Source organism: Pongo abelii, chromosome Y (assembly GCF_028885655.2).
Source record: "Pongo abelii isolate AG06213 chromosome Y, NHGRI_mPonAbe1-v2.0_pri, whole genome shotgun sequence".
Taxonomy (NCBI): domain Eukaryota; kingdom Metazoa; phylum Chordata; class Mammalia; order Primates; family Hominidae; genus Pongo; species Pongo abelii.
The window spans coordinates 54,473,574-54,495,821 of record NC_072009.2 but is presented as its reverse complement, the minus strand read 5'-3'; the positions used below and the strand labels follow the sequence as shown (position 1 = coordinate 54,495,821).

Below are 22,248 nucleotides of genomic sequence, written 5' to 3'. Positions count from 1 at the left end.
CTTTAACACCCCACTGTCAACATTAGACAGATGAATGAGACAGAAAGTTAACAAGGATACCCAGGAATTGAACTCAACTATGCACCAAGCTGACCTAATAGACAGCTACAAAACTGTCCACCCCAAATTGACAGAATATACATTCTTTTCAGTAACACAACACATCTACTGCAAAATTGACCACATAGTTGGAAATAAAGCACTCCTCAACAAATGTAAAAGAACAGAAATTATAAAAAACTGTCTCACAGATCACACTGCAATCAAACTAAAACTCAGAATTAAGAAACTCACTCAAAACCACTCAATTACATGGAAACTGAACAACGTGCCCCTGAATGAGTACTGGGTAAATAATGAAATAAAGGCAGAAATAAAGATGTTCTTTGAAGCCAAAGAGAACAAAACTATAACATACCAGAATCTCTGGCACACATTCAAAGCAGAGTATAGAGGGAAAATTATAGCACTAAATGCCCACAAGAGAAAGCAGGAAAGATCAAAATTGACACCCTAACATCACAATTATAAAAACTAGAAAACCAGGAGTAAACACATTCAAAAGCTAGCAGAAGACAAGGAATAACTGAGATCAGAGCAGAAGTGAAGGACATAGAGACACAAAATCCCTTCAAAAAATTAATAAACACAGCAGCTTGTTTTTTGAAAAGATCAATGAAATTCATAGACTGCTAATAAGGCTATTAAAGAAGAACAGAGGGAAGAATGAAATTGATAAAATAAAAAATGATAAAGGAGATATCACCATTGATCCCACAGAAATACAAACTATCATCAGAGAATACAATAAACAGCTCTGCACAAATAAACTTGAAAATCTTGAAGAAATGGATAAATTCCTCGACACATATGTCCCCCCAACACTAAACCAGGAAAAAGCTGAATCTCTGAATAGACCAATAGCAGGCTCTGAAACTGAGGCAATAATAAATAGCTTACCAACCAAAAAAAGAAAAGGAACAGATGGATTCACAGCCAAGTTCTACCAGAGGTACAAAGTGGAGCTGGTACCATTCCTTCTGAAACTATTTTAATCAATAGAAAAAGAGAGAATTCTCCCTAACTCATTTTATGAGGCCAGCATCATCCTGCTACCAAAGCCTGGCACAGAGACACAACCAAAAAAACAGAATTTTAGACGAATATCCCTGATGACCATTGATGCAAAAATCCTCAATAAAATACTGGCAAGCTGAATCCAGCAGCACATCAAAAAACTTATCCACCATGATCAAATGGGCTTCATCCTTGGGATGCAAGGCTGGTTCAAAATACACAAATCAATAAATGTAATCCAGCATATAAACAGAACCAAACACAAAAACCACATGATTATCTCAATAGATGCAGGAAAGGCCTTTGACAAAATTCAACAATGCTTCACGCTAAAAACTCTCAATAAATTAGATATAGATAGGACATATCTCAAAATAATAAGAGCTATCTATGACAAACACACAGACGATATCATACTGAATGGATAAAAACTGGAAGCATTCCCTTTGAAAACTGGCACAAGACAGGGATGTCCTCTCTCACCACTCCCATTCAACATAGTGTTGGAAGTTCCGGCCAGAGCAGTTAGGCAGGAGAAAGAAATAAAGGGTATTCCATTAGGAAAAGAGGAAGTCAAATTGTCCCTGATTGTAGATGGCATGATGGTACATGTAGAAAACCTCATTGTCTCAGCCCAAAATCTCCTAAATCTGGTAAGCAACTTCAGCAAAGTCTCAGGATACAAAATCAATGTACAAAAATCACAAGCATTCTTATACACAATAACAGACAGACAGCCAAATCATGAGTGAACTCCCATTCACAATTGCTTCAAAGAGAATAAAATACCTAGGAATCCAAATTACAAGGGATATGTAGGACCTCTTCAAGGAGAACTACAAACCACTGGTCAATGAAATGAAAGAGGGTACAAACAAATGGAAGAACGTTCCATGCTCATGGGTAGGAAGAATCAATATCATAAACATGGCCATACTGCCCAAGGTAATTTATAGATTCAATGCCATCCTGATCAAGCAACCAATGAACTTTCTTCACAGAATTTGGAAAAACTACTTTAAAGTTCATATGGAACCAAAAAAGAGCCCACAACACCAAGTCAATCCTAAGCCAAAAGAACAAAGCTGGAGGCATCATGTTACCTGACTTCAAACTACACTACAAGGCCACAGGAACCAAAACAGCATGGTACTGGTACCAAAACAGAGACATAGACTAATGGAACAGAACGGAGCCCTCAGAAAAAATGCTGCATATCTAAAACTATCTGATCATTGACAAACCAGACAAAAGCAAGCAATGGGGAAATTATTCCCTGTTTAATAAATTGTACTGGGAAAACTGGCTAGCCATGTGGAAAAAGCTGAACCTAGATCCCTTCCTTAAACCTTATACAAAAATTAATTCAAGATGGATTAAAGAGTTAATTGTTAGACCTAAAACCATAAAAACCCTAGAAGAAATCGTAGGCCATACCATTCAGGACCTAGCCATGAGTAAGAACTTCATGTCTAAAACACCAAAAGCAATGGCAGTAAAAGCCAAAATTGACAAATGGGATCTAATTAAACTATAAGCATCTGCACAGCAAAATAAACTACCATCAAAGTGAGCAGACAACCTACAGACTGGAAAACAATTTTTGCAGCCTACTCATCTGACAAAAGGCTAATATCCAGAATCTGCAATGAACTCAAACAAATTTACAAGAAAAAAAACAAACAAACCCATCAAAAAGTGGGTGGAGGATATGAAAAGACACTTCTCAAAAGAAGACATTTATGCAGCCAAAACACTCATGAAAAAAGGCTCACCATCACTGGCCATCAGAGAAATGCAAATCAAAACCACAATGAGATACCATCTCACACTTGTTAGAACGGCAATCATTAAAAAGTCAGGAAACAACAGGTGCTGGATAGGATGTGGAGAAATACGAACACTTTTAAACTGTTGGTGGGACCGTAAACTAGTTCAATCATTGTGGAAGTCAGTGTGCTGATCCCTCAGGGATCTAGAACTAGAAATACCATTTGACCCAGCCATCCCATTAATGGATATATACCCAAAGGATTATAAATCATGCTGCTATAAAGACACACTCACATGTTTGTTTATGGTGGCACTATTCACAATAGCAAAGACGTGGAACCAATCTAAATATCCAACAATGATAGACTGGATTAAGAAAATGTGGCACATATACACCATGGAATACTATGCAGCCATAAAAAATGATGAGTTGATATTATTTGTAGGGACATGGATGTAACTGGAAACCATCATTCTCAGCATACTATCTCAAGGACAAAAAACCAAACACCGCATGTTTTCACTCATAGGTGGGAATTGAACAATGAGAACACATGGACACAGAAAGGGAAGCATCACACAACGGGGACTGTTGTGGGGTGAGGGGGGGAGGGAGGGAAAGCATTAGGAGATATACCTAAAGCTAAATGACGAGTTAATGGGTACAGTACAACAACATGGCTCATGTATACATACATAACAAACCTGCACATTGTGCATATGTACCCTAAATCTTAAAGTATTATAATAATAATAAACAAAAACTATCAGAGGTGGAACAATAGGCACTGTAACAAATTATTACAAATTTAGTGGCTTAATACAAGACAAGCGTATCATCTTACACTTCTGTAGCATAGGAGTCCAATACAGGTCTTGTTTGGCTAAGATTGAAGTGTGCACCGAACTGTGCTCCTCTTGGAGGCTCTGGAGGATAATTTGTTTCCTTGTACTTTCTAGCTTCTAGGGGCCTCCTTCATTCCTTAGCTAGAACCCCTTCCTCCATTTTCTAAGCCATCAACATCACATTGATTTTACCGTTCTTCTGTCATTTTCCCCTGACTTTTCTCTTTTGCTTCCATCTTCTACATTTAAGGACGTTGTAATGGCATTGATAAATCTGTATCATCCTGGGCAATCTTCCTATCTTAAGGTCAACTGCTGAACAATCTCAATTTCTCTTTGCCATGAGCCCTCACATGCTCACAAGTTTTAGAGATTTGGATGAGGGCATCTTAGAAGAGGTCATATTCTGTTTTGTCCCCTCAGCTGGACATTTGGAAACTATCCCAGATTCTCCTCTTGTCCTCATTTTCCCAATTTAATCTGTCATCTAATTCTGTGTAGCTACCTCATCAGGGCCTCTGGCACAAATGTTCCTTGGAGATTCTTCAAAAGCCCCTATTTAAAGCAATGGAAAAATCAAGCAGACCATGAGTGCACATTCATGCCAATCCCGGTAAGTCAGTAACGGCCGTTGCTTTATTTGTATTATATATTGGAATACTAAGTAATACGTGTTTTGTTGGTGAAGGGAAGTTGGAGGATGTCACACAAATTTTATATAAAAAAGTTGAAATTAGGTTGGGCATGGTGGCTCTTGACTCTAATCTCAGCACTTTTGGGGCTCTAATCTCAGCACTTTACAATCTCATGACTCTAATCTCAGCACTGCTGGGGTCTGCCGATCACTTGAGGCCAGGATTTCAAGACCAGCTTGGGCAATATGGCAAAACGCTGTGCCTACTAAAATTTCAAAATTTACCCTGGCATAATGGTGCATGCCCTTAATCACAGCTACTCAGGAGGCTGAGGCAGGAGAATCTCCGGAACCTGGGAGTTGGAGTTTGCAGTGAGCCAAGATCATGCCACTGGCTGGGAATCTTTGATCTAGACCTGTGCTGCCTATTACATAGCCAGCATACACATGAGGCTATTCTTGTTTAATTAAAATCAGTTCTATAATTACAGTAGCCACATTTCTAATACTCACTGGCTTTCATATTGGACAGCACAGAGGTACAACATTTGCATCCTTGGAGAAAGTTCCACAGATTGGACAGTGCAGAATAGTAATGTCTGTCTCACCTTTTCCCAATACCCTCAAGTGTTTGCTAAGTGATTGCAGCTATTGCCTTCCCTTCCTGTGGCAACAGGGCCATTTTCTCCCAGGGTTTCCAATTCTTCCCCTTCACCTGTCAGTTTTCCTTTGTCAAAATTGAATGAAAAATTACAGCCTTCTTGCTTCTTCAGCTGTTTACAAAAGGAAAACAAAATTAGCAACTCACAATAAGTACGGAATGTATATAAAGTAAGCTCTGTCTTATCTTCTGCCCTTCTGTGTAGTTGGTAACAGCTACCTCATGCAATTTTTCTTTGAATTCCCTTCTGTCTGTACCCCTGCTGAGTTAGCACCATGCTGCTCACACATTTGTGGCTTTTCATATAGGGATTAGTGTGGGGAGGTATGTTATCTCCCTTACACACACACTGACACAACCACACTAAACCACACACACCCAATCACACACATTTGCCCACCCTTTTTCAGTGCTGTTGCTGTTTCAATGTTTGCACTGAAGAAAGTAACAACCACTTCTTTTGGCTCTAAAATTTAGCCCAGCAATAATTCAAGACATCATTGTTTAGCTTATTCAATTTTCTACTGCCCATCCTTTCTCCCATCACATTCTCTGGAGAATTATTGCCAGTTCCTGTAGTTTTTCATGGCTTTTGTATCATTCCTTTGTTACTCAATTTTTCTATCTCATCTATTTTTCATTTCTTTTCTAAAGCAGGAGCTGAGGTTTTCTTTGGAAGACCAGATAGTGAATATTGTTGGCTCTGCAGGTAACCCTGATTGCAGTTACTTAACTGTGCCATTGAAGGGTCAGAGCAGCTTAGATGGTAGTGAGAAAGTGGACAAGGCTATAGTCTCCCACATCTCAGTGTGTATTTGGCCTTTCCATGTTATTGTAGATAATATTAATGGAGTACATCCTGTGAGTCAGACATTGTGCTGGGTAGTTTACCTTGAAGTGATACAAAATTACTACATAAAGGAAAAGACCAATAGTAGATTAAAGACTCCCTCTGTTCACATTGCAAGTAAGTAGCAGAGGTAGACAGAACCCAACTTCGTTTGATTTCAAATCCTTCGTGTTAAAAACACACACAGTGGGGTTACCATTGCGTATATCCATCCATGTTCCCACTCATCAGTCATTCATCTGTATTTTAATTATCTGTGCTAGAAGCCATGGAATTGCTTATGTTTTTTCCACAGTTTCTCATATGTTCATTTCTTTTGTGAATCTGTTGAATTTTTTTGTTTTTTTTTGTTTTGTTTTGTTTTGTTTTGAGTCAGAATATTTCAGCTTTTTGCCATGTCAGGTAATTCTCTCCTGTCAGCCTCCAAAGTAGCTGGGACTACAGGCACACACCAACATGTTCAGAAAGTTTGAGTATTTCTTTAGGGAGGTATTTTTTGTAGAGAATTATTTCTTCTTCCATGCTGTTGCCTTGGCTGGTCTCAAACTCCCAGGCTGAGGCAGGCTGCCTGCCTCAGCACTCCAAAGTGCTGCCATTACAGGCCTGAGCCATTACACTTGCCCCAATCTGTGAAACTTCATTGTAATTTCTCTCAGTACCTCAAAATGTCTTCCTTTATGGAATATTTCTTTCATCTCTTATAGCATACAAGATTTCCTTTCTTATAAATTAGTGCATCAAGAGGCATATCATAGTCTCTATTATTTGCAAGGACATATATTATAGCACACATTGTTCAGGTAGAAAGAAGAAAAATAGAGCACAAAGTGCTACATTGCTTCTCTTTTCTAAGTGACATGAGGGAGACTTGGTTTTAGCTTCCCCCAATGGATACCTAATGGACATTTCTAAAGCAAGCTAATTAATTCCTTGGTCTTCTCATCACTCTCTGTGGTCCTTAACTTACTGTCTACCTCCATTAAATCTTCTAAATTTCAGTGCTGGTGCTAACTGTTCCAGTCCAAGTGAAGCCTAGCTTACTCCACCAGACATTGAGGGTCCCGTGGGCTGAATGTTCCATACTTGCAGATCATGAGAACGTTGTCTGTGATTTTATGTTAGAGGCCTTCTTGTTTTCTAACAGAAATACAAAGGATTCTACAAGAAATAACACAGTTATATCATTTGTTTATTCCAGAAGTCATTCATCTTCACTAGTACGTGGGAAATGGTGACAAGCTTACTGGCATCTTCCAAGTTTAAGTGAGAAAGCAAAACAAAAGAAGAATTTTACACTTCTCATTAGTCATCTTTGAATTTCAATATTAACTGCTGAAAATATGCACTATTTTTTACTTCATCAGTAGGCACACATTTAAGACCATGTCTAGCAGCTTCAACTTTGTAATTGTTGGCCACCATGATAATCCAGTTTTTGAAATGGAGTTTTTGCCAGCTCAGAAGTCAGAATCCAAAGTGTATGTAGAAGCTTACATTTAATGAGAATTTTTATTATATTGTAATAATATAGTGTAATGTGATTTTAGAACTGGAAAATTGGAACAGAGGAGGTAAATGAAATCCAACACAATTAAATGAGGCTTCCTCTGGAGTTCCAGAGACTGATAGAAGCCAGCTAGTGAATATCCTGGGAGTTGTTTATTCATGCTTTAATTCAGCACAGACTAGCATGACCTCTGACTTTCCTATGATATTCAGTTCACTATGTCATCCACCCTGAATTGTTGCTGCTTGAGCACTTAAAAGCCTAGTTCACCTGTAGCAAGTTGGGGCCTTGAAATATCATCCATGAGTGTTCATGCAGTTTTCATGAATCACATTTTTCATCAGGACCTACTGGGTTTCATCCATTAAAATTCAGACAGTTTCCATGAATCATGTTTTTGATGAGGACCTACGGGGTTCAAAAAGACCCTGTGACCCCTAGTGGCACTTCCTGGCTGGGTCATACATGCATGCTTTCCTCCCCAGTGACCACCTTGGCCATGCACAGGAAGCTCAAAAGCAACACCAGAGATGATGCCACCTGACTTTCTTGTCAAGAATATTTCCAGAAACAAGGCTTGGCTCGAGAACATGATGTCATTCAGAGCAAACAGGCCAATAGATTTTTGTCATGAGAAGAGACCAGTCCTTTCCAATTTATGTTTCTAATACATTTCTGGAACATTTGCCCTGTTTCTCTCAAGCACCCAAGTCAGCTTTAATGACTTTTGAGGAATTCATATTGTAAGTTGCTTGTAATGTATAATGTTTAATTGTGTGATACTTTTCAACTATTCAGGACTTGTCACCAAAATATGATAAACAGGGTTATGCAACAGGTGTTGTTGTGACATTATTTTCTCATATTATGAGAACAATACTCATTAAAAATTGTTTTGCGTACTTGTAGCAGTACTGCTTCCTGGGATGCAGCTTCTTCTGTATAGTTTCTGTGCACTCCACTGGTCCTGTGGTGGACAAAGGATCACACATAAAAATAATTTGTTGCATACATTGATTTTAATTCTTTCTCCTGCTACCATTCACCTTGTTAAGGCACTTTCACAATTTGTTCCTAAGCTTTCAGGATTGATCATCATTGTAAAAGAAACTACTGCTTGACTACACACAAAAACATCCATTTATCTAAAGATTCACTTAGGTTTGTCATGACAACATGTGTGAAGTAAAGCACGCTTTAGATGTCAGAGACATTTTGAGAAAATGGGCCACACTCCTCCAGCTCAGGATTGGGAACAGCTTCCTCAACAAGGAGGCTGTCTCTGTTTCCTGAGGCAGTTGTTAAAAAGTACCAAAAATTTGGTGGCTTTGGACAGCAGAAATGTATTGCCTCATTTCTGAGACCCACTGTCTACAATCAAGGTGTCAGTGGTGCCATGCTTCCTATGCAGGTCTTAAGGTAAGAACCTTTTTGTTTAATCTCCCAGTTTCTGGAAGTTCCCTGGCTTGCAGCAGTGTAACTCCAGTCTTCCTGTGTCATTTTTCTCCCTGTGTATATCTCCAAAAGATCCTTTTTTCTAAATACACTTGTGGATTTGTTAGGGGCCTACCCTACTGTAAAATGACACCATTTGAAATAACCATGTCTTCATGTAACCTTTCCTTCCAAATGAAGACACATTCTGTGGTACTGTTCACTTGGGATGTCAACAAAGGAATTTTGGAGAGAATACACTTCAATGCATAACTGAGGTGTCATTTTAAAATTAGGTTTTGAAAGAAAGAATTAGATAAAATGAGAAAACAGACCTTTTGTATGTCTCTTGAAAATAACAAAAAAAGCAAAGTCAAACTTTACTATTTCTGCACAAGAAAACCATCCACAGAATTTACAGAATTAAATGTTTACTGTCTTCATTCCTTGTGGGTAAGTTAATCCGTTGTTGCTCACACAGTCATTTATGAGTATCATCATCTGCGGCAGTTCATAGTTCATTCTGCTCTCGACCTCATAGATGAGAACATGTGGCTTTTGATCAACATGTTCTTGAAAAGTGGGGGCAACTCCAGCAAGTGGTTTGTGTCAGCATTCTTTATTCAGGACATAATTTTACCTTTTTAGTAAAGTTATTTAACTAATGTTTGGGTTCACAAACTAGAAGATGATGGAAGACAGGTGCCAGGCTCTGAGATTGTACACTTCACAATTTGTATTAATATAAATGTTTCCATTCATGGGACTACTTTTGTTTTGTTAAGGACAAAATATTTTATTGAATAGCTAATTTTAAAACTAAGTCTCACATCGACCAAAAAGTTCATCTGAATAATATCAAGGGTGATGCTACTTTATTTTGTAGTTAGTTTTTCACTTAGAATGCTTACATTCTCTTTCTGGTAAAAGTAAGCTAATTTTAAACCCAGTTAAAGTATTCAAATCTTTCATCACAAATACATGGCCTTTGAATAATTTGAGGAATATCGTATCAATGACCTGGTTGCTTTTTTAAATTATTATTTCTAAGAAAACCATTGCCTTAATTACGTCACATATGAGAATTATTATCCTTCATGGCATAAGGCAAGAGGATGGAATAAATCACTTCTGTACTGATGTTTATGATTTACATATGAAATTAGGGCATGTTCTATAATTTTAAAAATCTGATGATAGAAAAAAATTTGATCTTTATCAGGAAATTGGCCTTTTGAAGTAACTCCCTTAGGCTGCACAGCTTACCTTTCAGGCCACATTTTCTCATCATGCAAGGAAGCAACTTGATAGAAAAGTAAATAAAAATGGAATCTGAAATGTTTCCATCTACTTTCCATCTACTTTCAAATAAAATGCTGTGCTAAAAATAGAGATCATGACCTGGAAGGAACTAAGTTTTCTGTGATCAAATAGTCATTCAAGAAGAATGTTGCAAGTTGTATATTTGGTTCGGTTTTTTATTTATGATTTTATTGTTGTTGTTAGGAAGTCTCACTCTGTTGTCCAGATGAGTTCAATGGCATGAACCTGGCTCACTGCAACCTTTTCCACCAGAGTCCAAGTGGCTCTTCTGCCTCATTGCCTGTAGTATATGGGACTACAGGACCCAACACCGTGTGTGATTTTTTTAGTATTTTTAGTAGAGATGGGATTTCACCATGTTAGGAAGACTGGTGTCAAACTCCTGACCTTAGGTGATTTACCTGCCTCTGATTTCCAAAGCCCTCAGATTACAGGCATGAGCCATGGCGACTGTCCCAGGTAGTTGATTTAAATGTAACAATCCAAAAATAAATGTCACAGTCAAGATATGATAGATAGATTTAAAACTAACATATTCTGCAGTTGGAAATGAAATGTGATAGCACATACATTCACATTAATTCTTTTATACATTTAGAGATATTATAAAAATGTATAGGCAGTGTACACAGGAGTATTTAAGAAGCCAAGGAAACACATGTATGGTGCTAAGTGTTGCATATATGCTTCTGCCAGTGGTTAGGAATAGTGGTCCTTCTGATTATTTCCTTTCCGTCAGAGAGTAAACCATTGATACGTATACTTGGAAAAAGTTGTCAGTCAGTTTTCAGGAGAGTTGTCAGAAAAAAGCCAGGATTACATTAACAGTTGTATTCATCCTTTTAGATGCATCAAAGGTCTCTGTTAAAGCAATAAAAAAATGAACAGACCATGGATACGTATTCATATCAATGTAGTACTTTGGTCATGGCAGTGCTTTATTTGTATTATATATTGGAATTCTTAGTAATGCTTGTTTTGTGGGTGAAGGCAAGGTGGAGGAAGTCACAGATCTTTTATAAAAAGTTTAGAATTGCCCTGGGCATGGTGGCTCATGCCTCTAATCTCAGTATTTTGGGAGACAGAGATGATACACCACAGCAGGCTGGGAATCATCTCTTTGTTCCTATAACAAGATCTTACTGTAAAATAGGTAATGTCCATTGAAAACCAGGTTATACAACTGTTCTAATGCTAAGCACTTGAACAATTTTGTTCCATTCTGAATTAACGTTAAGCATGTAATTCTAAGCTTTTGTCTTGTGTCCTTGTGTGAAATAGCTACCATCATTTTTACCCCACTTATTTAATTTTTACAATAAAGTATTTGTTCAAGGTTGTGGTGGTTTAACATTCATTTTTAAAGTGCTGCCAAACACAGCAGTTTTGTTCTATTTCCCTTATTGGTAGTACCCAAACTAATATGATGTCTTTACATGTTAGGTAGCACTCATATTAAAACAAACTAAATCCCAGAGCTATGGGTGCAGAAAAAGGTAAGACTCATCTAGAAATCTGGGAGTAATTTCAGGAAGCACATATTTTTTAATATGGTTGTTCCTGCCCTCAATGAGCATATAATCCTGAGGATTATGATGAAATCCAACCAAGAGCAGCAGGGTGAGTGAGAATAGGAAGACATGGCCCAGCTGCATGACAGTGGCACTCTGAAAATAACCTTTCCTCCAGGCTAATGTAGGTGATGTAGGAGCTAGTAATCCACATCCTGGATGTATATTAGTAAAGTTAAGTGACAAATTTCATGTGTGGCCAATTCTTTGAAGGAGCTGGAAGGAAAGTGGAGTATTAAGTGAGACCTCCTATGTTGGCTGCAGAGAACAGTATTACTGGCATGAAGCTGCGAAGAAGAGCACTGCCGCACATGAGTAGAAATATCAGCTGGTAGATAGGAGCTGATCATGAGGAAAAATAAGCTGGCAAAGCTTGGATCTAGTAGGCAATGTCCTTTGAAGGCTCTTTAACATGAGGAAAGAATGAAGTCAGTATTAAAATCAGGCTCCCTTAGCACATGTACATTAGCACAAAGTTTGTTGTCTGCTTTAGTGCTCCAAAAGTGATCCAGAAGAAATGTGCATATGGAGTTTCATTCTCTTGTCATAGCTGAAATTTCCTAGGATACTTCCTTTGGCATGGACAGAGATACTGTCAATCTCTGTTTTCCTCATGCTATACTTGTGATCTTTAACTTTTCAGTAACTTCAACACTTCCTGGTTGTTGGTCCAGAGTTCTAGAAAGCACTGACTGTCCAGACACCACCTTTCACTGGGTACCACACTGGGGCATTTCTCTACTTATCAGTTTACTACCCGGCATGACTTGTTTATTGCAATAAAAGTTACATGGTGTTGTCTTAATATAAAAGTGAAAACTTAGGTTTGTACAGAAACCTAAATAGTTTTGTTCTAAGATAAGAAACAGTAGGAATGTTTTATCTTCAAGTAGGAAACTTTCCCCAAATATGAAAGTTAACAAAAATATTTATTTAATTCGAATGGTATTGTTATTTTGTATCCTCTACTCACCACTCTATAATTATTACTTATGTTATTAAATGCACATTTGTCTATTCTTCAAGATCTGTAGCTAGCCTTTTTCCATAAACTGAACTCTCTCTATGGAAAAGCTTTCCATTCTTAGCTTGCAACTAGCTGGATATATGACAGATTGTATGGAGCAACGTCTGTACCACTGGGAACTACACTTCCTTCAAACTGTGGAGCATCATCTATGGTTCTTCTGTTCAGGGTGACTCTGCAGCTGCTTCTGACTGCTCCTGTTGCCACACTCACCACCTGCTTTGTTCTCCTACCATTTTCTATTTTATTTTTTATCAAATGTTTCCAGATGACAATATTGGGTGGGGCCAGGAAGAGAAATGTTTTGATGTAAGTGTTCAAAACTCCACTCCCTATATGACAGCCACTTCCCCTCACCCAGCATGTCCTTTGATACCTCTGTCACTCCCCAGTGGCAAGTCTCATCCACATTCAGTCCAAGCTTCGGTTAGCTTCCATAGAATCAGATAGTTACCGACTGCACAGAATGTGAACATCCACAAGAGGCCACAATTTGCTTTATTAAGTCTGACCATTGTAGCAAGGACTTTTTTGAAACAAACATAAATTCCTTGAGAGTAAATCACTAAACAATGTTCAGTAATAGAGGAGACACTAAGTAAATACATGGCCTAATAAAGATGTCTTGATTTACCCTCTGACAATGTACAATCCTTCTTAGTATTTCCTCTGAGAGTGATAAGTTTAGCTTGTGTCTTGTGTGAAAAAGGAATGTTTTAACTTCAACTAGTAGGCTTTCCACAAGGGTGAAGAAAGTAACACAAATATTAACTATCCCATTAGTGGAATTGTAACTTTGTATCCTCTACAGACACATTATATTTCTTAAATAAGTTATCAAATGCAGATTTGTCTTCTCTCCATGTTCAGCGGTTAGCCTTTTTCTTAAAACTGAACTCTGGCTATGGAAAGGCTTTTTATTCATGGAGAGCTTGAATTTAGCAGGAAGTGTGACAGACTGTATGAAGCAACCCTTGTGCCACTGTTGGCCCTCCCTCCTCCTGGGGCTCTGAAACATGATATATGGTGGCAGAAGCTCATGAATGGCATACAAATGATGGAGTAATTGCTACTGAGAATAATTCTAATGATATGTAGAATGAAAGTAAACAAGGCTAAGTCATTTTGAAAAGAATAAAGAAGTAAATTAAATAAGAATGCATTACAAATATGGTAGATTCTAATCTTTCGTATCTAACATTATTGTTTCACCAAGAATACAATGCTAATTGCAAAAAACTCATGTACACATAAAAAGTATTATCTGATTTTTCCAGGAAAAAAATCCGAGTATAAATTCTATCATAGTCAATTTTCTTATTTTAATTATAATTAAAGTCTTGGTCATCTCATTTATTAGCTCCCTAATTTACATATGTAAATCAAAGAAACATTTTCAGTAAACCATTACAGTTTATAAATGTAAGGTGCCACTATTGAGAAAATATATTCCTCCTCCACGAGTGGATTTTTCCCATCTCCCATCAACTAATGACACAGCCATATACACTTGTTGAATTTTATTAGTAAGTAATACACTGCTACAAACACTAATTCTCTTCTCCATGTCCATGTTGATTTTGTGAATATGTGTGAGTTGGTTAGAATGCATCAGCCTTATCTCTAACATTCAACAGCAAGATGAGCTAGAGATCACATTTATATGAATGATTGACTCTGACAATTAGCAAATCATTTTAAGTAACTTGTTAAAATCTCAAATATTTTATTATCTAAAATTAAATTCTATGGTCACACATTTCTGTAATGAAAGTATTTTTTGTATTATTAATATACACCTTCAGGAGAAAATAAATTTTACCTTTTACTCTTCCTGCTCTGACCACCTCTGTACTTTCTTTTTCTCAGCCTAGCCTGACTACATCTGAGATGTTGGGATAATTTTATTAGAGTAGGAGCATATATTATACAACATAAATACCATATTTATTTTAAATGTAAAAGTATCAAACCTAAGAATTCACAAAAAAATTGTTTTGCACAATTTAACTTGAGATTTTAGTTGCTCATACACAACACATGGTTGATTTATGATATAACCTAAGTTTAATTTTAATTGCCAAGGTTCAGTATACATTTATACATCTTAAGGCATTTAGGTATTGTGTTTTAAGTTTTAGGAATTATGGCGTTTGAGAAAACTGAGTCAACACATTTGCATCACTTTGTGTACCATTCCCTGTAAGGCCCGCAAAAGTACTCAAGAATCAAACATATTAACGTTTCTATAAGAGAAATGGTTATTCCCTTTAAGGGTGAAGTGTACATGAATGCAGACTGAAACAGCATCTCTCAATTAAGTCTTTATTGCATCATATATATTTACATACAAATCTTATTTTAAAAAGTCTTGCTTAATTGAGCTTTTTGAATTTCAGATAAAATAATTTGAATCTGTCTTAATTATTATTTTGAAAATACTGTACTGAATAAACAGCCCAGGTGGGATACATAGCATCATAATAAACAAAAAAAAATACAATACAAAGTGATCTTCTGCCTATTATAGGGCATATGTGACTTAGATTTGGAGAGTAGAAAGCATCTTGCAGTTGAAAAGGGTTGCTTTGTTAAGTTGATTTTTTTTTTTAAGTAGACAGTGGGTACAGACTAAGTATTGACATAACTTGGCTTTTTAGCAATTTTGTGAGATATTCAGTGTGACTTGATAAACCATCAGAGGATAACAAGTGGCACATATTAGTAACATCTCACTGGCTATAGCATAGAAAATTTCACAATAGACCACAGGAAGGAAGTGTTCAAAATTATCTGTAGCAAAAGATTGTGGGTGGTCTATATTAGAAAAGCTGGCAATGTAGAACTTATGTGTGCACAGATTTGTGAGCTCTTAATGAGTTAGAATAGGCAGGTGTTAGCAATTGGATATTTGAGAAAGTGGAGTAGGAAAGAGATGTTAACACCTATGTCCTGGATGTGATTTGATAAGCTAAGAGAATAGTAATGCCATTTACTGATAGAAAAAAATGAACCCGTTTGAGCAGATTGCCTTTTAGAAACATATGGGACACCAAATAAAAAATTGTAATGGGGAGTTGGATACATATGTCCAGAATTTGGAATCATCTGAAAGCATACATGTGTTGCTACAGAAGTAACAATGAAAAACAGTCATAGAAAGTAATGTCCCAGAATGGAAACTTTTTTAAAAAGTTAATGTTATCATGGCAGACAATATTAAGTTATCCAAAAGCAATCCATAGCCTCTAAGTAGTTAGTTTAATCAGTATGTAAGAAGAGTTTTTTCTTTTTTATTTATTATTACTATTATTTGTGTGTGTGTGTGTGTGTGTGTGTGTGTGCATTGTGTGTAAGAGGAATTCTCGCAGTCACCCAGGCAGGAGTGCAGGAGTGGAATCGCGGCTCACTGAAACCTCCGCCTCCTGGCTTCAAACAATTCTCTGCATCAGCCTCCTGAGTAGCTGGAATTAAAAGTGACCGCCACCATGCCTAGCTAATTTTTGTATTTTTAGAAGAGATGGGGTTTCGCAATCGTGGCCAGACTGGTTTCAAGAAAAATGATAATTTTAAAGAACTATGTTTATGCTAAACACAGATCTTGAGCATTCTTCTAGAATTCTTAGTTGCATCATCTGCAGTAAAATAAACCTAAGAACTGCACCAGAATTAGTGTTCCAACTCTGCCAGGAGATTCAAAGTTTTACTGTTATAGGATTCTAGAAACAATCATACTATATATTGGGAAGCTCTATACACACATACCCACACAAAAACACACAATTTTCACTCAATAGACATTATAATAAGCACAATGAAAACCTGATAATAAAATAAAGTTATTATGAAGCTGTAGAACACAATAATTAAAGGCAAAAGTTAATTTTAAATTTCAAACAACTGAATATTAAATTTTAGCAATTAAATTTTTCTAATTGTTCTTTGGTCCACCATCATAGATTTCAAGCAGATAATAAATGTTGTATGAAAGACATTGAGTTCCTATCGATGGAAATTAATTTATACCATTTTAAAAATTGTTTGTAGTCATATATTGTTTACTATGTAACTTCTTGTATTTGCTTAAAGTAAAGCTAAATCACGTCTTAGTCTCATCTCATCCAGGGAGGTGATTACAGTAAAGGTATACAGGTTGGGTTAATGTGGAAAATAGTCGATATGGATTAATGTGGGTTTCATGTATAAATTTATTATTTTCTTTATTAAGATAAGCTTGAAATGTTTTGTCTAATGAACATTTAGTCTATTCAGTAGGCAGTATTCAACAGATATATATCAGCATCTGCTGAGTACCAACACTGTTCAAGGCAGCAGATAATAATATAGGCAAAGATCTTATTAATCCAAATTTCACAAGAAAACTTTTGATACTGTTAATAATGTGGCAAAGGACATGATTTTCACTTTATGAAATTTTTTAAGAGAATAAGATAATGAAATGTGTACTGTTTAAGTGTTACAAGAAGCCTATCCATGTTATTCTTTACCTGAAATTAGATTATAAAAATTACCTTTTTCAAAAGAAATTTATATTATAAATGTTCCTATGGCAAAAAGAAAAAAAACCTGGCCTCTGACTTGGAATAAAATATTATTTTATTAAGTAAAATACATGGTAGAAAGAAAAAAACTATTTTATTTATCTGTCATGTTAATGTCAAAAAAGACAGAAGTCTTTTGTGTGGGATTTTTAATTTTGACTTCTAAGAACAGTAAACAGTTGGCAGTTTAAATATGTTGCATCTTAGCCCACTCTGAAAGAAAATGACTTATCATTAGCAAATCAGGCAAATTTTATTGTTGCCATTGAAAATTGCTTTACTCATCATGTGTGTGTTCATTTACTATCAGAATTGAAATCAATTTTGTACTGCCAATTAATATTGCTGTTCTATTATCATGAGATTCTTGCTTTACATTCTAAAATGTTGTCTCTGAAAAATGAGTGGACACCAAGCAAGTTTTGCTTTTTCTTTAAAAAGATAGTCATAAAATGCTACTCGTATTTAGTAAAAATAATGAGGTGAGTGGGACATGGTGGTGCATTTCTCTAATCTCAAGTAGTTGGAAGGCTGAGGCAGGAGTATTCCTTGAACCCTGGAGTGTGAGGCCTCATTGAGTTATGACCTATCATCTTGTCACTGTGGTCCAGCCTGGGCCATGGAGCATAATCCTAAGTATAGAACAAAAAATCGAACTATGAAAAGTAATATAGCATTACAGCTTTTAATTTGTTTGCAGTAATGCATGGATAGTATATTTAGCCAAAACATTTTAAATTGGTAATACACCAAGAGGTCAGACGTTTGGGACAGATTGCTAGCTAGCTCCTCAACTGGCTAAATCTGTAAGAATTGGCAAATTATTTATCCTAACAGCAATTGATTTTTTATTTGTTACATTGATTTACTAATGCTACCCGCTTAGGAAACTAACTCTGATATTAATTACATTACCTCAATAACTTGTTCTTAATGGCACATATTAGACAGTAAAATATTAGCTACTACTAATATTATAAGTTATTTTCATCTGCTTATTTTTAAAGCTCATAGTGCACACGATAAAATTCCAGAAGACCGAGAATGGCTGTTAGATACAATAGAATGCTCTAAGAGTCACTATCAAAAATGAGCATATCAGTGCATAAAATGTATGGTAGGTTTATTTGGCAGTCATTTCATTGTCTATCATACTGTTTTTTCTTATAATTTTGTAGAAGCCTATGTCAGAATTAAGCACTTTTTTAGAAGAGAATAATCATGGATGACTGAAATTAACATTTTAAGCTGATACTGAAAATTATTCTAAATTCTATTACATTTATATTTGTATTTTCTTTCAAAGGCTAATGGAAGTATTAAAAAGAAAATGGATACTTCCCTGCCAGAGAAAATACCATGATCACGAAGGTGGCTTTCCAAGGGAAAGGCCGATCTATGGCACTCTAGATGTGCTGACACATGAGATTTCCCCGAATGTGGGAAACTCAGCTGCATAATTTGCAGAAGTGAAGGACTGTGTTTGTGCTTTCACATGGGAAAAAAAAAAAAGAGAGAAAAGAAAATTGAGTCATTTAGTGGATATAGAAAATGGAAAGAAAACCATATACTGGAAACAATTCTATATGCCTACAAAAATTGGTGACCTCCAGTACAAAACAATAAAACATCAAATGGTTATTTCTTAGAAAGATCACATAGTGCTAGGATGACTCTTGCAAATGCTTGAGAACTTTGTCCAGATGAGGTGTCTGGGGGAAGCCTCCAAAAGGCAGCAGATAAATCTGGGAAAAAGAAAAGTAATTTTTAAATGCATAAGCCAATGTTTGTGTATTAACATTGCCCTTAAAAATATTTATTTTGTGAAATGATTAGAATTGGTTTGTTTGTTCTTAAAAAGTAGTTTCCTTTTGGAAGCAACTTGTGTGAAATGGCCTAAAAATTATGTAGCTAAAATAATTCAGATTTTTTCCTAAATTCTAAATCATTTGCAGGAATTGTAAAAATGTTATACATATCAGCTTTCTTGCATTTCTTGAGTTTATTCTAATGAAGAAAATAAAATATAAGGTATAAAGTTACTTTTATAATCAAACTGTCAATCTTTTTAAATATTTATAATTTGGAGACAGTTGACCACGATGTTTAGATGGGCATAAGACCTCCCCAACAGAAGATGCTCCATTATATCCTCATTCAACAGGTGCTATGTATCAACAGGCTAAATAATAATAACAATTTTCTTTTTGAAAACTCATTTTGATGATTTACTTATATTGTCTTCAATTATTATTTTATTACATATTTTGTAACGCATCAGCTGTGACTGAAAATTTAAAAAAAAAATTTCTAGGACAGCTTTGGCAAGATGATTGGAAGAAGAATAGTTTAAGTAGGGTCATGTTTTATTTTACCCTTGTGATATTTTCTTTGTAATTAGGTACAACCTTGTCCTAGTTCATAAAAATGTGTGATATTTCAGTAAGAGCATAAAGTAATTTATTTAGTCTTTCTCAAATTCCAGTGGCAGTAAAACTTAACAATTTTACCAACTTTAATACAAAATTTACTGTAAAAAACAAATACTGAGCAAAATATATATAGAATCAATTTATGAGCTCTTCTAATTTAAAACAAATATTTGTGTTAAAATATTCTGGGAAGATTAGCCACAATGTGAGTAATGCAGTTTTCTTTTCTCTTTTCTCTTTTCTTCCCTCTTTTCTTCCTTTCCCTTTCCATTTCTGTTCCTTTCTTTCTTTTTCTTTCTGTCTTTCCTTCTTTCCTTCCTTCTTTCTTTCTTTCTTTCTTTCTTTCTTTCTTTCTTTCTTTCTTTCTTTCTTTCTTTCTTTCTTTCTTTCTTTCTTTCTTTCTTTCTCCTTTCTTCTTTTCTTTTGTTTGCTCTTTTGATGGAGTTTCACATTGTTGCCCGGGCTGGAGTGTAATGGCTGTGATCTTGGCTCACTATGACTTCCACCTGCGGAGTTCAAGTGATTCTCCTGTCTCATCCTCCGAAGTAGCTGGGATTACAGGCATGCATCTGTATTTTTGGTAGAGACCGTGTTTCACTGTGTTAGCCAGGGTGGTCTGGATCTCCTGAACTCACAATCCACCCACCTCGGTCTCTCAAAGTCCTGGGATTACAGGTGCTGAGTCATTGCACCAGGCCAGGTTAATCATTTAAAGCCTGTCTTGTGCTGTAACATATAGCATGACTTCTCATCAAGTTCATGTAGCCAAGGGATGAAATTACCTAAATTACAGCAGTTGCCCAGAATAACAGCTGTATTGCTCAGAAACCTTATTTTTTATCACCAGAAACAATACAAAGTGGGGGAAAATGTAAAAACAAGTAGATTTTCATGGTACACGTTCTTCCCATTTAATGTTTAATAGTTTAATTTCTTGTTGAGATAAAGATTATGGACATATTTTTAATAGAATGTCTGAAATATTAAAACCAATATAAACAATTTTCATATGTCACAATGTGTGGAGCATAGTAGATTACATTTTTGTGCTTGGGGCACTTTTGTGGTAGAATTTATTAAGTGATGCTTCTAAAATTTGGTTTCATCTAATCCCAGTGAAGTGCATATTATCAGAATCCACAGTACCTTCAAGTACCTTTGCGCCAAGATTTCTGACTGCTTTGCTAGCCAGTCACAATTTTCCTTGAAAGCAGTAAGTCTCCTAGTTTATTTCTATATTATGTTAAAGCTTTTGTTGTTAGATGTAGGGTTTACTGAAGATATAAGAACCTTCTCATTTTAAATAATTCATATAATTTTTTATTTGATTTAATATCTCAATGCCCATTGTGGGAAACAATACAATATGAAGTGTGTTGCATAGCTTGAGGAACAGCAATTTGTTCAGATTGGTTAGAATATACTATGTTTTTAATTTTTTATAGTACATAAGCAGTAGCATCAACCACTATGAATGCAAAATACAATCTACATTTGTCAAGACCTATAAATATACCATCAGGTCTACTGATATTGGTACATTGTAATCCAACTATGTTATGGCCCTTCCTATTTGGCCTATTGCTGTTTGCAGTCTATGTTTCTCTTCTGGCCTAGACTTTGATTCTGGAATTTCTGTTCCTTAGAGAGTGTAAGAGAAATATGTGTAGATTAATCTTATCTCTGCATTACTGCAGCATCTCTATAAGTTTGCTACCTCAAGTGATTGCATCATGTTGTCCAGGTTCTAATAACCTCCCAATCATCCTGGAGAGGATTCTTCAAATGGAAGTCAACATATCCTTCTTTAATGTACCACTTAAATTATTACTATTAAGCAGATTCCAGGATGTGACTCAGCCCATTGAAAGTCCATGTGTCACATACTGCTATCTGCTTGAAAGTCCAGTTTTCTATTGTTCAAATGGCCAGAATATTGACTACTACTTACTACTAATGAATTCAAATATTTGCCTCTATAAATTAATGGTTTAATGTTTTTAATCATTCATTTAAAAAAAACAGCATGCAGTTTAATCATTGAGCTAATTTGCTCATTCCATCTTCAATTTGTCTTTACATTTCTGTTCTCTATGAAAGCCTGCCAATAGGACATTGTTCATCCACCTTGAAACTTCCATTCATCAACCAAGCATGTTGTTGTTGTTAATCAGGAGCTTTTTAAAGGGCATTGCCCATCTAAGAGTGAGATCCAGTAATCCTGAGGTGGTTCCAAACTTGATGCTAGAAACTACCAGACTACTTGCTCTTGAACAGGATGAGCATCTCCTTCCCTGGTAACATTTTACTCTATAAGGCCATCTTTTATGGCATTTTTGAAGTCTTCTGAGCACTTCCTCATTAGATTATTTCCTTAATTTGCCCAACACATTATAGGTGTTGCAAGATTTATAATTATTATATGGTCTTCAGTCAAAGAAGCAGTCTCAACACCAAGGCAAGACAAGCTAGTAATTATCTATCCAATGGTGCATATTGTTTCATGGCATCCAGGAGTGCCCTGGACCACAATTTCCAGCTCATGCTAAAG

General features: G+C 35.9%; 1 non-coding gene across 1 annotated transcript; it reads left to right on the top strand.

Moving 5' to 3' along the window:
- Nucleotides 1-18,599: 18,599 nt before the first annotated feature.
- Nucleotides 18,600-18,759, top strand: LOC129053542 (U1 spliceosomal RNA). The gene has a single exon (XR_008518331.1). It is a non-coding gene; the product is annotated as a U1 spliceosomal RNA (small nuclear RNA).
- Nucleotides 18,760-22,248: the final 3,489 nt, after the last annotated feature.